Source organism: Plectropomus leopardus, chromosome 7 (genome assembly GCF_026936395.1).
Source record: "Plectropomus leopardus strain MGB_pleo_1.0 chromosome 7, ASM2693639v1, whole genome shotgun sequence".
In the NCBI taxonomy this organism is placed as follows: Eukaryota; Metazoa; Chordata; class Actinopteri; order Perciformes; family Serranidae; genus Plectropomus; species Plectropomus leopardus.
In genome coordinates this window covers 32,594,669-32,610,696 of record NC_142182.1, presented here as the reverse complement: position 1 = coordinate 32,610,696, position 16,028 = coordinate 32,594,669, and the positions used below count along the sequence as shown (strand labels likewise).

The 16,028-nt window shown below is 40.3% G+C and overlaps 1 protein-coding gene across 3 annotated transcripts in view; it reads left to right on the top strand.

Moving 5' to 3' along the window:
- The window catches only part of skor1b (SKI family transcriptional corepressor 1b), a 64,071-nt gene that overhangs the window by 19,183 nt on the left and 28,860 nt on the right, over positions 1–16,028 (top strand). For all 3 annotated transcript variants that reach the window (XM_088080534.1, XM_088080533.1, XM_088080532.1), the window contains exon 3: positions 87–197. The gene's annotated coding sequence lies outside the window, so the exon portion shown is untranslated. The remainder of the gene's footprint in view (positions 1–86; positions 198–16,028) is intronic.

Here is a 16,028-nt window from a genome sequence, read left to right as displayed (position 1 = left end):
GATCTGGATCTCTTGCAGTTGAAAAAAAGGCTAACATATGAAACAGAACCATGTAAAAAATGTGCTTCTGTTTGTTTTGCCACAAGGTCCCTCGCCCGTCCTCTGAGCCAATTAACCTGTGATGAGCCTGTTGGTACAACGCTGATTAATTAGAGCGGGGAAGGGATCTACACATGATGCTGTGGGGACGCCCTCAGGTGAGTACGAGATGGTATGTAGCTGTTATCTGTTGCCTTTGTTCCCTCGTGTGCACGGAAACACAAGCAGCAAATTGTTCCGTCATACAGTATGATGCAGGTCATGCTTTGAAACATCAACCAGGAGAGCAGCTTTAAACATACTTCCTTCTGGTGTAACAGTCATTGTTAACCCTTTGAATCATTTGAAACAAACTGGCTGGATTTCTTTCAAAAACATGGAAAGAAGGCAATAAGCAAATTAACAAGAAATGACCAAAAATTTGGAAGAAATTCATAAAAAGTTTCAAGAAAATTACCTAAAATAAGCAGTGGGGAAAAAGTACAGTAGAAAAAAAGAGAAAATGACCTGAAAAAAGTTATTTGATAATTTTAGAATGATTCTCTCATTCTCTCTCTCTCTTTTTTTAAAAAAGGGTAATTTTTTGGTCACCTTTTACTGATTTTTTTTTAATTATTATTTTGCAATTTGTGGGACCTTTCATACCTAATATCTTTTCCCATGTTTCTGAAACTTTTAAATGTTCATGAAAGGAACGCAGCACAAGAAAACTGTTACTACAGGTTTTAAAGGGTTAAAGTTCTCCTCCACTAAAAAAAAGTGTTTTCATTTCAGTTTGTCCGCTAAAAAGTATGACCTTTGCTACACTTACCTGCATCTTTGCAAAGTTTGTCACATTCATTATTTGTTAATATGACTACATTTGGTAGTTGCACATGCTAGTATATGTATCCTTTTAACTATAAAGCATGTCAGGCCAATATACTAACACTGAGAACAACATCATTTTATAGCATGAGTTGCTGACTTGACGTCATAAATGCATAAACACGGGGGGCAAAAGTCAATATTTAATCAATGGTAATAGACGTTTTTATTAATCCACGTATTAAATATCACTTTTTGATCACATGTTAAGTGTAATATGGTATTAATGTTAACTGCTGTCTATGTAGAGTAACCTAGATTGAACATAAAAATATAATATATAAAATATTTAAGAAAAACAAAATAATATATAAAAATACAAACCAGAAACAGCTATCAGCTTCTTGTTTAAATGCTCTTAGCATTAAAATTCAACCCATCTTCTTTGTACAATCCATGTTGTTCCTACTTTACCTACTCAAAGCACATGAACACAAGTTGGAGGAATGACTTCCCAACTCAGAAACCATGACCTTCTGACATCACATGAATGCAGCACCATTCCTGCACCACTCCATGAGGGAGAAAAGGTAAAGTTGCTTGCAGGCCCTTTTCAGAGTTTTTTTATACTACATATTAGTATTTTTTTGCATTCTTTAAAACGAGAAGGACTTTAATAATAGAGTAACCCTGTGCAGTGTGCAGGTCTGTACTGTGGGTCAGCTGCATGTGTCTGTTCTGATTACTGGATGGGTAATTCTGTACTTCAGTGCCTAAGACCTTCAGCTCTATTCTATAATTAACTTTTGCCTGCGCGCATCAGGCTCCATTCCACACTTGATGTGTCCATAGTGACTGTTACATGCAAGCAGCTTGCCATTCAGTATGTATTAAGCTGTCAGAGTGGGCTGCTCTCCCAAGCCGCCTGTCTTCACTGAACAACCCAGCCTATTAACTCCTATTGACTGTGACACACATGTCCCTCCAAAATGAGCGGTTCCGTATTGATTTTTCCTGAGAGCTGCTCACTTCCCCCTTTCATGCCGCCAAGGGTGAGATCTTTATCCTGACTGATTGTATATGTTCGTCGTATTAGAGGAGTGTTGTGCATTTTGCCATTTCAGACCCATGAACCCTCCTCTGCCCCACCCCCCCCCACCCCCCCTCCGTGTTTCACAGCTACTTGTACGCAGCCAAGTCTCGATGAGACAATTAAAAGGCCTGACTCCCTTGTGTCCCCTGTAACGCTGTGGTCAAATGGAGCTGCAGACCTCCGCGTGGCCCATCGTCTCCCTGCAGCTTAATATACAGCACATGACATAAGACATGACAGCCAGCTCTTCTCCCCCCACTAACACACTGCCTCCCCAATCAATGAACCTGAATCAAAGGGTGCCACATCCTCTCAGTGACGCTCGTTCTAACAGCTACAGCCAAAATGAACTCTGACAGCATGTATCGATGTCATATCAAGCCCCGCCATTGAGAGAAAAATGATTATCTGCTGGTGAAATCAGTTATTGACATGCTGTGGAATAGCTTCCCTTTCCCGAGGGATTTATTGATACAGTTTATGGTATATAAATATTTAACTAATATGTGTCTGAAATAGATTTGTCTAGTTTAGGTATACAGTGTTTGTGTCTGGTCTGGTGTGTGGTTAGCCCACAGAGGGCTATCAATGCCTCACTCTCTTTCTCTCCTCTGCCACTCAACCATGACTCTGCCTTTCCTTCTTGCTGGATGCCGTTTTTACAGGCAGCATGAAATTGCTTCGGCGGTTGTAGCTCCGTCCTGAAGTCAATAGTAAAACATGTTGTAATTACATTTTATTGCCTCTCACTCTAGAAAAATCAAAATGGTTTTACTGCGGCCATCATATTGTAAATGCATGTAGACGTGCTATGTGTCTCGCTATCACTGGAGGAGGAGCTCAGACTCTTTTCACGAGTAAAACTAGAAATACCTTCATGAAACTGTTACCACAGTAAATACATGCAATAGTCATGTATTTCATTTACTCTAGCTATATGTGATGACTTTTTCATTGTGAAATATAGTCGTAAAATCTCCACCTCTGTTGTTGTACATTAGTGGGATTTAAGATTAGCGAAGTGGTATTGAACTTGAGCAAATGCACTTTATCACTTTGTCATTTTTACGCTTGATCAGTCATACTATTGACAAATTAATTTTCTTGTGACCACATGGTGGAAAATGGCCATGTTGTATCAGCGCTTGCACTATCTTCCTTAATATGTGAAAAATACATTCATAACTGCTACTGTGTTTACTGTGTTAAGACAAAATGTAGTAGCAGTTAATAGTCAATAGTGTTGTTCTCTTTTCTTATAAAACAGCTTTTAACCAGAAGTGTTTCACCATAGACTGAAAATTCACCATAGACACCATTTCTTTTGGGTGAAACCCCCTAATATTTAAAATGCTTTGAAGAGTATTAAAATACAATAGTGTGCTGTAAAAGAAAATTAAAGGTTGGCTTTGGTATTTTTCAACCTGGACACCATTTCACTATGTTTTTGTGGCTAAGTGAGTAATTGGAACAACATTTTTTTGGTACAGTATTGAGGAGAGGACTGCAGCCGGCAACCGCGAAATGTAACGGTAATGGGCAATTTTGCACCATCAGTTCACATACAGTAAAAGTGCTTGTTTTTGTCACTGATAGGCTCCAGTTAATATTCTGTCTGACAAAAATATGGAAAGGATTTCTACAGAGGAAGATCTTTTTGTTAAAGATTAAGATCATTTCTGTTAAACCAGAAACAGCCCGTAAAATTGCTGTCGCCACCAGACATGCATTTAAATAAAACATGAATTACATCATTGTAAAACACACTTCATTCAAAGAAGACAGAAACATAATTTACTCACAAAAAACATCTTGATTTGTCTTTTCACTGTTCCAATGGTCACCAACTCTGGTTTGATTGAAATAAATTCCTAATTCACGTTTTTTGGTAAAATATGCCGTCTCTATTCACTGCTAATGAATAAATACTAAAATATATATATTATAATATAATAGATATTATTCCTAAACAAAAATGTTTATCTGTGTAGGGATCCTTTCCATAATAGTGGATGCATTTACATTAACCCTCAAATTGCACAAATTTAAATTGTGAATATAAAATACGTTTAATGAAAACACGTCAGTTTTGAAAAAAAAAACTCCCATTTATCACAAAAACATTTTTACACTCGCATGAGGTGGTATTTCAGACAATTTGAAAAAGCCTAAAACTGCAATGGAAACACTTTTTTGGCTTTTATAGGTCACACGATGCTATGGCTATGTGCTTGTCAGTAGGAACTGGCTCCCTCATGATGCAGCAGGAGCTACAAGAGGTATTTTTGCTTCGCAGAACTCTTTAAAAGCTGAGTGGATCATCCAGAGGTTTTGAATCCACAATTCCTCTGTCACCTTCAACTGGAAATAATGACAGCTAGTGCGGTGGCTGCAATAGAAATAAACCTGCTAATGTTTTCATCGCGAGAGGAGAAGTCACATATCATCGCTCAGTGGAAACGCAGTCATCTCGCAATTGTGTTTAATAGACATTTCGAAAAATTTTCTTATGTCTTATGTTCTTCTTATGTCACGTGTGGTTACAATGCAGCCTGTTTAGCAGCAGCTGCCAGCTGCAGCCCTCAGACTATTGGATCAGTTTCAAACATTGCTGTCCCCATGAGTCAATTAAACACAAAAACATGGGGAAATAGAGTCCAAGTTGAAAAATACTAAAACTACCCTTTAAAGGGACATTTGTTGTCCCATAATTCCAGTACATGGGCCTTGTGGTTTTCAAAGAATCTGTCCAGGCAGCTTTTATCAAAAGTAGATGAAACAATTCTAACCAAACAAATCTGTCACAAGATTGTCCATCAGCCTCTTCTCCCTGGCATTATGGTTTTATTGTACAGAAAATGTTATATTGATCTTCCACCTCCCGTCGTAGCAGCTGAACTTGAGGTGACCTGCTTTGCTGCTCAGATGTTTAGAGGCAGGGAGATTTGTCCCTAACATTTCAATCATACTGCATGACCTTTGCAAATTTTCTGTTACTTACATCTCATTTGTAGCCTTTACAAGGAAAAATGAAAAGCTGAAAATTCCGACTTTTTCCTCTGATCACAGTGTAAGAAACACATGACATGCAGTCTTATTGTGCGATATTGATTTTTGCAGACAGCCACATGGCACGCTGACTTTTTCTCCTCGATGATGCACGGCTGCGGCCTCGCAAACATGACAGGCAGTCTCAGGTCAAATACCTCTGTCTCCCATCCTCCGCTGTGTCTCTATTACAGTCCGCTGGCTCTTTGGCTGACTTATTGACCAGCTCTCATGCTCGTTACTCAACAGAGGAGTAGTTTGCTGTGATTGATACCACGAGTCCTCTAAGACCGCTCTCAGCCCCCCCTCCTCCTCCTCTCTCCTCTCCAAATCCTATCTGCGGTTTTAAAGCCATGAGTGGGTTTCATTAATGGTCTCTCCTGTTTATGACACCATAATTAGAGTTGAGGAAAAGCACCTAACTGCCACGGGTTCCACCATACTGAGAAAGTCAATAATGCAAGCCCAACAACTTCTCACGCAATTGAGCCCCGTGGAAAATCTATATGCTCTGCCGCTCCATGTCTTTATGGCGCCGTTTTAGAAGAAGCCACCTGATTTGTTAGTGTTTTGTCTTCCACTTTTAACTAATCCCACAGAATTGATTATTAACGCCAGCAATATCATTTAGCTTCCAGCAGCCTCCACAGAATAGATGGTGTGTGGGATGTATCCTCGAGCAGCCGCCGCACGACACCGTGTTCAGTATGGCATGCGAGGCCGAGCCTTGTGGCCATTTACCTGCTTTATAATTTGTTTTGTGCTCCACCTCATGTACATGCAGCGACTCCTGTAAAAACCCAACTAGGCTGACCGCTACGCCTGGGTTATTTGTGTGGAGCAGGTCATGGGGGATATTACATTAGATTGCTTTCCAAGAAAATAATTCTGCCAGGTGGTCTATTGGGCTTTTCTCCGTGTATCTGTCAGGCAGGATCCCATGCAGTAACACAAAGAAACAGAACTGTTTGAATACACACAAATACAACCTTTTTTTTCTTTTTTACTCACCCATCTGTCTTTTTAATTAAAACAACAACAAAAAAACAGCTAAGGGAGTACTTGTGCCTGCAAAAGGATATGTAATGTTCCAGGCTGCACCTTAGATGATGAAAGAAATATGTTGCTTTATTTTACAAGCCAGTTTCAGCCGAACATTTTATCAGTGTTAACGTAAATTCAATCATTCAGGAACCACACTGCTACTTAAAAATAATTTCCCAGTCTGGCACTTGTGTCAAGCTCTTGATGTATGTTCTTTTGTTTTCTCCATCACAGGTTAGTGTGAGACAACAGCTTTTAGGGGAGGTGGTGTTGAACAGAATAGTGTGTTTGGTCTTTAAACGCTCAGCAGATGGTGTTCCTTTCAACTAAAGACAAGTCAGGTTTTATTTATGTAGAGCCCAATATTGCAAAGCATGCCTCAAAGGGCTCCTCCAAAGAAAAACATGAAAACGGTGGCCCAGCAAAGAAAAAAAGTGGAATTAAAATAAGATTCTGTTGTTGGTGCCGTTGTCAGTATTTGTAACACAGCCTCTTGTTCTCACTGGGGTCATGACTGTCATCTGATGGGTGCTTTAGAAACCACCATGAATAGTTGATGTCACAGCATTCGCTGCAGCCCAGACTTGAATGTAAATAAGATGCAGGTGACTGGGACACCATTTCAAGGGTCACGCTCACCACAGCTCTGTTTCACGTGGCTTTGCTACTTGCACGTTTCCTGTAGGCCCAAGAGAAACAACACAGCTGTATTTAGGCTAACAGTAGCCCTGTGTCATCAAATAATTGCCACTGCAATAAGTTTCAAGTGTTGTAAAGTCCTGTCTCATATTATAAGCCAATGTGCGGTGCTCTGTGATATTGAAACTCGCCTATCTGTTACTTACACTCCCTGGATTGAATTTAAGGTTGCACCGGTGTCTGAGGCAGCACCACACCACTCAGCTGCTTGTAGTGTTTTAAGATGATTTTGGTTTGAGTGCCTGTCAAGAGTCCACAGACTAGCTAGTGGCTCTGAGAGGCTATACTCAGACACAGTGGTACTTAAACCTTTAGGGACTGTTTGGTGCATTTTACACATTTTTCATTCTTCTTTTTTGTTATATAATTTTGGCTGTACTCATGCATATGGCATAAAATTTTGGCACAACTGTGTATTTTTGTTTGATCTTGGAATTCCCAGCTCAGCTCCTACAATAAGTCATTGGGACTGTTAAGTTAAAAAAATGTGACATTCAACACATTCAGACTGCACTTTTTGATTCTACAGCCACCAAAGCATAAAAAAAATGACTTCTGGGTGTGATTCTGGGCTTTTTCTTTCCTTTTTCATTTTGTCATTTTTTTTTTTTACCATATTTGGCATTTGGAGAAAATACATGCCATTTCAACTTGGTGCACTGTCAGAATCAGAGTTGATGTAAATCATTGACACATCCCAGGCTGTGATAATCAAAATAATAATAATCCACTTAGCATGTGGTAAATTGGAAATAATTATGTTTTGTGGGGGGTTTTTAATCTAAAAACATCGTGGCATCATGACAAAAACCTAGCCTTAAAATTCTTAAAATTAATGACTATTTGGTATATATGATTAGGACTAATTTTGAGTATTAGGGTGTGGGTAGTTTTCAGTTTTCTTTTTATCATTTTTGATTTTTTTTTCTTGTTTTTTAAATAATTGTGACTTTTGGGGTGTTTTTTTTCTTCTATTTTTTCTCATATTTTTTTCAGTTTTTTTTAAATTCAGCAGTTCTTTTACTTTGAATACTTTAAGTACATACCTGCTTATACTTACTTTTACTTAAGTACAACTTTCAATGCAGGAGTATGTACAGTGTGGTATCAGTACTTTTACTTAAGTAAAGGATCTAAATATTTCTCCCAACACTGGATCCTGTGGTGATGGTGGCAGAGATGTGGACTGTGATAACTTTAAGTACTTTTACTTAAGTAAAGGATCCAAATACTTTTTTTCGACACTGGATCCTGTGCTGATGGTGGCAGAGATGTGGACTGTGATAGCTTTGAACAGCATGCATGGAAATCAATAACAATATGATATATTTCTCACTTAATTCCTGAAGGGAGATTTGTCATTTGCTGCTTTTTAGAAATAAAGTTGCTAAGAGGGTCAGAAAAAAGTAGCTAAATCCAGCAAGAAAATTGCAAGATGGCAACACTGGATGGCACTAGAAGACAGGATACGATTAACAAAGTCTGTAGGGTATATCCTCTGGAGACTTTGAATGTCTACAAAAAATTTCATTGCAATCCATCTTGTGGTTGCTGGGCAGGGCTAGACACTGTCATCAAAAATAACTTGGCAGTAAAAATGCTAATGTCAAAAGTAACCACTCCTACAAGTTCCATCTTATAGGTAGCGAGTCACTGCAATATTCCAGCAGTGTTAATGAGGCCAGGAAAACATGTTGAGATGACAGCAGCCTAATGACTTCCATGACAGTATACAGGCACTGGTGTAATCACAACTAAATGTCAGACACCATAAGGCCTGGTGCATAATAGCTTCAGACTGATATCTCCCTCTCGCTTTAATTAAGAGATGCAATTTTTGCTTAAAAGTTATTGATTGTAGTTTAAAGGAAGAGCAAGCCATCAAACTAAAAAGTGAAGAGAGGACCCTGGAGTCATAACAGACTGAACAGTGTGTGTGTGTGTATGTGTGTGTGTGTGGGGGATTTACTCAGAGAAATAAAAGACAGGCAACCACTAGCCGCTTGGATGTATTGCTGTATCTTCCGTGAGAGGAAGGTAGAGGTTAAGTAAGTGCTGTGGCCGTCAGGGTTGAGTTAATTATCAATTATGATAGTTACCGCTCAGGTGCAGACGTTGGCCATTAATCAAAGCAGTCAGTCAGAAACCTGTGAAGCATTTTTTCTGAGTAACCGAATCCCCCAGAGTGAGCTGAGTCACTCACTTTGCCGCGCAGGAGATGAACCGGTGCAGGTGGATAGTTATATATCATGAATAAACTAGGCCTCTGAGAGCAGAGCGACAGGAGGCCGAGCTGTGCGGAATGGGACGCCAGGATGAGACATTTCCCCCTGCGGACCCCGCACCCTCTGGCTGGCCTTCCTGGGAGATTAAATGTTATCTGCTTGGGATCCGACGTGTACTTCTGTAAACGTACGCTCATATCGGTTCACCCTTGACTGGAAACCTAAGCTCGGTGACTGAATGAACCAGTATCATAATTAAATCATCAGTGCTTCGCTTTTACTGTGCCTGCAACCCTAACCACAGTGGGAGAGGAGTAAGAGGAGCATGGCTCTGCTGGCCGGCGATGACAGTGTAACCAAGAGGTGAGAGTCTCTCTGAATGGTCTAGCATGGCAGGAGCTGGTGGGGCAGCGGCCACCCACCTAACACCCGCTTAGACCTTATCTGGATATCTGTGCTATCACTCTCTTAGTTACTCCTACATTACTCTTACTTACCGCACTCCTTTGAAACATTGTTCATTACCTTTGAGAGGGAGGGTGCAAATATAGTTATTAACCTGCAGATTACCTTCACGTTCTTAAACCTCTATAAGCCTTTGTATTGCCGTCAGATAGTGAGCGATCTCAAATCCCCAACCTCCAGTGCTGCTCCTGGAGTCTTGCAGTCATGTCCGCTCTATGTTACTCTAATGCCTAGTGGCTTGTTGCACCGCATGTGTAATGACTGTGGAGCTATCGGAGCTTATCCTGTTGAACAGAGGATATTAAGGGGGGTAGTTACAAAGGCCAGACTTTAATTTGACCTCTGCCTGCCCTCCTCTCAAGTGAGGTGGCTCGCAGAAGCAGGCTGCTGGTTTGGGCAGTTGGTGATGAATGACTGTATTTGGTGGGCAGATTGTTACAGTTCCACACTAATTGAGGGGTCAACACAAAGAGCAATTGTGGTAATTGAGTCACTTGACTGTGGCTATAGAGCTTACCGCGGCTCTTTTGACCCTGTAGCCTGCCCTGGAGTCCACAACAGAGTGCTCTCCTGCCTCCGGTTTTTATTGCGGGAATCAAAATCTACTGATATCTTCTTTATTAGTTATTTTTACGCTTTAAGTCTGCAGTGGATTTATAGATCTACAGGTGCTGAATGCTTTTTCACAAGAATAACTCTTTAAAAAGCAGTCTGCAGTATGAGGATTTGTAGTCCTTGATATTTTTGAGCTGTTGAATCAATGAGCAAACCACTGAAAGTTGAGTGTGGAAGATTTTGAAGGGAGGACTTATTGGCAGAAATTTAATATTATATAATAACTATATTTTCTTAAGTGCAAAAGAACTTGAAAGGAGGAATTGGTGTGTTTTATAAGCAACCATTCTTGTCCAAATTTGTCAATTTGTCACATATCAATGCTGGTCAGTGGACTTTCACATCTTCATATGATGTGCTAATGTATCCTCCTGAATTTGTTGTTGACGTTGCGGGACAGAACACTTCTGTTTTCACAGGAAATGTACAGTTTCTGCTTGTTAGCGTGCGTGTTATGCGTCTTTTTTTTAAATAAACGTATTATTCAAATCTATTTATTTAAATTGGCAAAACACTTCTTATTTAAGTTATTTTCTTGTGTAACAAAAACACTTAGTTAAGTTCAGAACAGAACAGTTAGCTCCCAGGTGAGGGTCTGGGGTTTGTTGGACCCATCCATTACCCATCAGCCCTATAAGGACTTTGCAGCTCCTCATATTATTCCATTACCGGTAGCGCATCATACCGCTGCGACAGGTGCTGTACACAGCTTTATAAACTGACGCTGCCAGCCAGCATGTCTAATGCCGCAACATGGACTGTCTGACCGTCGGCATCTAATACTGCCACGAAAAGTGCAGTTCAGAGGACGCTATTGACAAGTTTCTACCACAGCAACCTGTCAGTAATGTCCTCAGGTTCTTGCTCCTCCTCAGCTCCACCCTCTCATCCCAACATGATCACTTCTAGTTTCAAAAAACCCAGATGGCAGGGTTTCAAAGGGGTAGTCCACAAATCAGTGGGTGACGTCAAAATGGCTACCTTCACTTCTTTTTTTACAGTTAACACATCAATGCTCTCCTTAGCACTGGGGGCCAGTTCTCCCTATACAGTGTCTTGGTAAATAATTCATCAGTCCTGTTCCCTTGCTTCCCTCCTACCTTTTATCAGTACTGTCAACACAAAAATAAGTTCCTCATAGAAATAGAGCTCTTTTTCATTATAAATTGGTCTACCGGTATTTTCATATAATAATCAATGAAATCTTTGGTCTATAAAATGCCAGAAATAGAAAAACAAGCTTATCATCTCCCAGAGGTCAAGGTGACATCTTCAAATTTATTTTGGCAATTTTGACACAGCTTCACCAACTTCTGAGTTGTACACAAAAGGGAAAAACCCAAAGAGGTAAAGACTGCTGCAGCACTTATAAAGAACAACTTTAGTGTGAGAGCAACACAGCTGAGCATGACCCTGATAAAGGCTACAAGCCCAAGACACTTTGGTCTCACAATAATTGTGTTCTTCACACAGCAAGTGTTTTGACCTCTTTGTGGTTTTTTTTTAATCATTGGTATAAAACCCAAATAAATTTTTAAAGGTTCTGAAAGTGACATTCAGAACATTAATATGGCAGCAAAACACTATTTGCTGTGTAAAGATACAGTGGAGTAATGATGTCCTGAGCAGAGAGTGAAGCCACGCTACCTCTGTGTGCGTCCTAATCCCAGCTTCTCTGTGGTAGATGGTCCTGATGTGTGTGCATGTTAGTGCACCTGTTCAAGGCGGGACTATCACGCCGTTATGCTGCCTCGCTGTACTGTATAAGTAGAATAGAATAGAGTGCCTTTATTGTCATTGAACAGCTGTACAACTAAATTTAAGTGCAATCCCTCTCAGTGGTACAAAGGGAATAAATAAAAACGATAAAAAAAACTCAAACATAGAAACTACTTGTAACAGCAGTGAAAAAATAGTTATGCATAGTCAGTGTATTGTACAATTGCAGCAGAATAATATGAAAACATGAAACGTTTGATCGCAGAAAGGAGAGAAAGGAGTGGTCTCGCCCCTGAGCCGGGAACGTGTGTAAAAGCAGCTTCTCTTGAGTATGTTCCACCGCCTAGCTTATTGCTGCTGCTTTGCAATGCGCTCATATGACGGCGATCGCTAATAACAGAACAGCAATATGACTGTAGAGGTGTGATTCAGGGGCCCTGATGAAGACCCTTTATTACATCGGCTTAGCTTTTTTAAACAGAACCGAACAAGACAATCTTAATGCAGCCTTATTGTATGAGTTAAGATAGCATGCCGGTGTCGAGAAGCAAAAGGGGCGTGATGGGCATGACTTGTTAAACAACAGTCAGCCTCTAGTGTGACATGTAGCATACGAGTCAGCTGCTTTATAAAGAATAACATTTACTGTCTCTATTATGTGGCGGTTTATCTCTGTCTCTGCTCTGAGGGTAAGAAGCTCGAGAACCTCATTGTCTCCCCAGAGTGCAGATGTTTTTAGCTGCTGTTGTTCTTCTTTGAGTTAGCTGCTAACTGCTGCTAGCTACTTTTTGAATCTCCCGGCAGTAACATATTCTTAAAATGTCAAACTCAACTTCTTGTGCAGCATTCAGATGCCTTTGATTTAAACCTTTGGAACCTTGGCAAATTGTTTTGATTTCTTTTGAAAATACTCAAAAAGGGCAACGAGCCACTTGGCAAGAAATGTCCCGCAATTGCAAAAACTTGATAAAAGGTGACAAGGAAAATGACCAAAAAAAGAGAGAGAAAGTGAAAGGATATTAGGAGAAAATAATTTTTTTTAAAAATGTAAAGAAAATACATATCTATTATATATTTCCAATTATGTTACAGAAAAATACTCATATTATTTTGTTACCTTTTTCAGGTTATTTCCTTGTTTGGTGTATTTAGTTTAATTTTATTTAATTTATTTTAGGTTTTCCTGTAACTTTTTAAGAAATTTCATGCTAATTTTTGGGGCTTGTTACTTGTAAAGTTCCTCATTGCCCTTATCTTATGTTCTTGAAAGAAAGAAAGGTCAATTTGCTCAGGTTTCAAATTGTTAAGGACAGCTGCAAATGCACGCACAGGAGAAGCTGGAACCAGGCAATTATTAGCATTTTAGTTTTGAAAAAAATCTTAAATTATTTATTTATTGTCAAAATGGTGGTCAATTTATTTCCTGTAGCACTGTGAATAGTACCATCTTCTGTTTTGGAAAAATAGGAGTTCATAATTATAACTGTAGAGTATTCAGGAGTGCACCAGGCAGTTTTTACCTTCAGTCCTTTGAGATTTTTTTGGCTTAGCCTCTTGGCGATGTTATTTTGCCAAAGTAGTATCCTTTGTGGTGGAGACAGTGCCCCATGTTATTGGATGGATTTTAATGGATCCGTTGGCCTTTGCATTTGCTTTGCTCCTGAAACATGTGCTCAGCTGAGACTTGGGCAGAATACCATCCATTTACACCTAATGGCCATCGCCTTTGAATGTGGTGAGTTGTGAACAACAGTGTGTGTGTGTGTGTGTGTGTGTGTGTGTGTGTGTGTGTGTGTGTGTGTGTGTGTGTGTGTGTGTGTGTGTGTGTGTGTGTGTGTGTGTGTGTGTGTGTGTGTGTGTGTGTGAGTGAGAGAGTGAGTGTCGGTGCGCTTTTGTGTGTGAAAAGCTACAAGGACAAATGCATTCTGCATTTAATGAGTGTGGGCAAAAGGGAACCCGGGTAGTTAAAACTGAGAGTTGGCGAGACTATTTTGTCCCTTGTTACCTGACTCTTCTGTTGCACCTTTAAACTGCAACATGCCACTAAACTACTCTGATGGTCTCACAGGACAGATGTAGAGGCTGCAGCCCTGTGCGAATGGGATTGATGGAGCACATTAAACTCAGAGCTTCATCCCGCTTAAATGCTTTTGCACTCTAAATCTTTTCCGCTATATCACTATGGGAAGACCGCAGACTGCAGGAGATTTATCCATGCGATTGTTGGATTGTCATTTGAACTGTGTGTGTGGCTGATATGTGGGTTAACAATCATCGCCAACTTGTGTGTCTATTTATTTTATTGAATGCATGACTGGAAACAAAGATGAGATTTCTTTGTTTACCGCGGCACATCCTCCCCAAGGTCTGTTTAAATGTCCACCATTCTCCTCGAACACTCCTTACTCCAGACTAAGATGTGATTGTTTTAATGCACAAAAATGTGCATGTTGTAATTACCATTTGCAAAAACAAGACAGCAGCTTCATTGATATGCTGCCGCTGATAAGGCAAGAGCTTGGCAGCGAGACAATGGTGGAGGCCACCAGGGGCTCGCCTGCAACCAGGGACACGGGACCGTCCTGCCTCCTCCGTCAATGCAAGCGACCAACAAAAGCGGCCTGTCATTCACCACACACTAGCGTTTTTAATTAATTTTCACTCGGCTCTCCTCAGAGTGCTTGTGTGGTGACGTTGACCCCCAGATCTGCTCCATGAATGTAGCTTTCTCCACAGCCCTGGCTGTCAGGAGGTCAGCGGTGCAGGCTCCCTGAGCAGGAGCCCCTTTTTACACTGCTGGACTCAGGAGGCTGCAACCATTGTCCTAAGCAGGAAGGTGCATGCATTTGAGAATATGTGTGTGATAGAGGTCAGTAAGGGATATTGCAGTTCAGTCAGACTTGTATACGAGCATGCTTAACATAATGAACAGTATTGATTCTGAATATTAAGTCTGCGTGGTATTGAGTAGTAAGTGACTGTTTTTTTCGTACTATGGCTGTATCAGTTAGGCGGGTTTCAATTACAGATCTGCCAAAAACGTAAGCAATTTTTTCGAAATGTCGATAAAACACAATTGCAAGATGACTGCATTTGCATTTAGTGATGTTCTGTGACTGCTCCTCTTGTGATTACGTTCCACAAAGCATGGCAACAGATGTTCACAACATTAACAGCTTTATTTCTATTGCAGCCACCACACCAGCCGTCATTCTTTCCAATACAAGGCAATGTAGGCCTGTTAAACGAGTGATAATGGAAAGGCAAGCCCCTTATACATAGGAGCAGCCATATATGAGGGATTTCCGGGAGGTGATAGTCCATGATTTCACAGAAGAATTTTTAATTCAGAACCTCTGGATGATCCAATGCAATGCAATAACAGACGGAGCCAGTTCATACCGACAAGCACATAGCCATAGCATCATGTGACCTATAAAAGTGAAAATAATGTTTCCATTGCAATTATGCAAAATCTGTCTTTTTTGAATTGCCTGAAATACCACCTCATCGAACATAAAAACTTTTTGCATTTAGTGGGAGTTGTTGTTTTTTTTAAATTGACGTGTTTCCATTAGACGTATTTTATAATACGTCTAATGGAAACACGGATTCTAATTTTAAGTTGTACAATGTGATGGTTAATGTAAACCCGCCTATTGACAAAACTGTCAAAAAAAAAAAGCTTTAGAAGGATATAATGTAGTCGCATCTTCTAGTTGCATTATCCACAGTGAGGAGTTTAGTGCCGTTCTCGCTCACGATGCATGAGCACAAATCTGTGCGGCCTGTGGATAAGCTGGATCAGAGTTGATCAAATTGCTGTTGTCTTAAAGCCATTCTGATTTGGATTAATCCACAGGAGTGGTCACACCCGCTTGCTCTGTAAATCTATAGGTCCTTATGCTTCCACCTAGCACCCCCCACCGGGCTTTGTGATCTGCCAAGGCTTTGGAGGATGAAAAGAAATGGGACTTGTTATTTTTGTTAAATGTGCCAACTGTGTTCAAGGGGCTTTTTAAATAAGTGCCCTTGACCTATTCTTAGGTTTATCCCAGTCTTGTTACCCCTCTTTTGTCTCTGTAGGGAGCAAATTTTAGTCTGATTAACTAATGGTTACAATGTTATTAGAAATGAGGGTTTTGGGTGACTGCAGTGCCGTCTTCAAAGCTTTGTCACTGTGCTGGTTGCTTCTCGTCTTGGCTTTCAAGGAGGAGATTAGTCATTTGGTCCACCTGATCTGCTCACTTAAATCTCACTGGTGGCTGTACAGG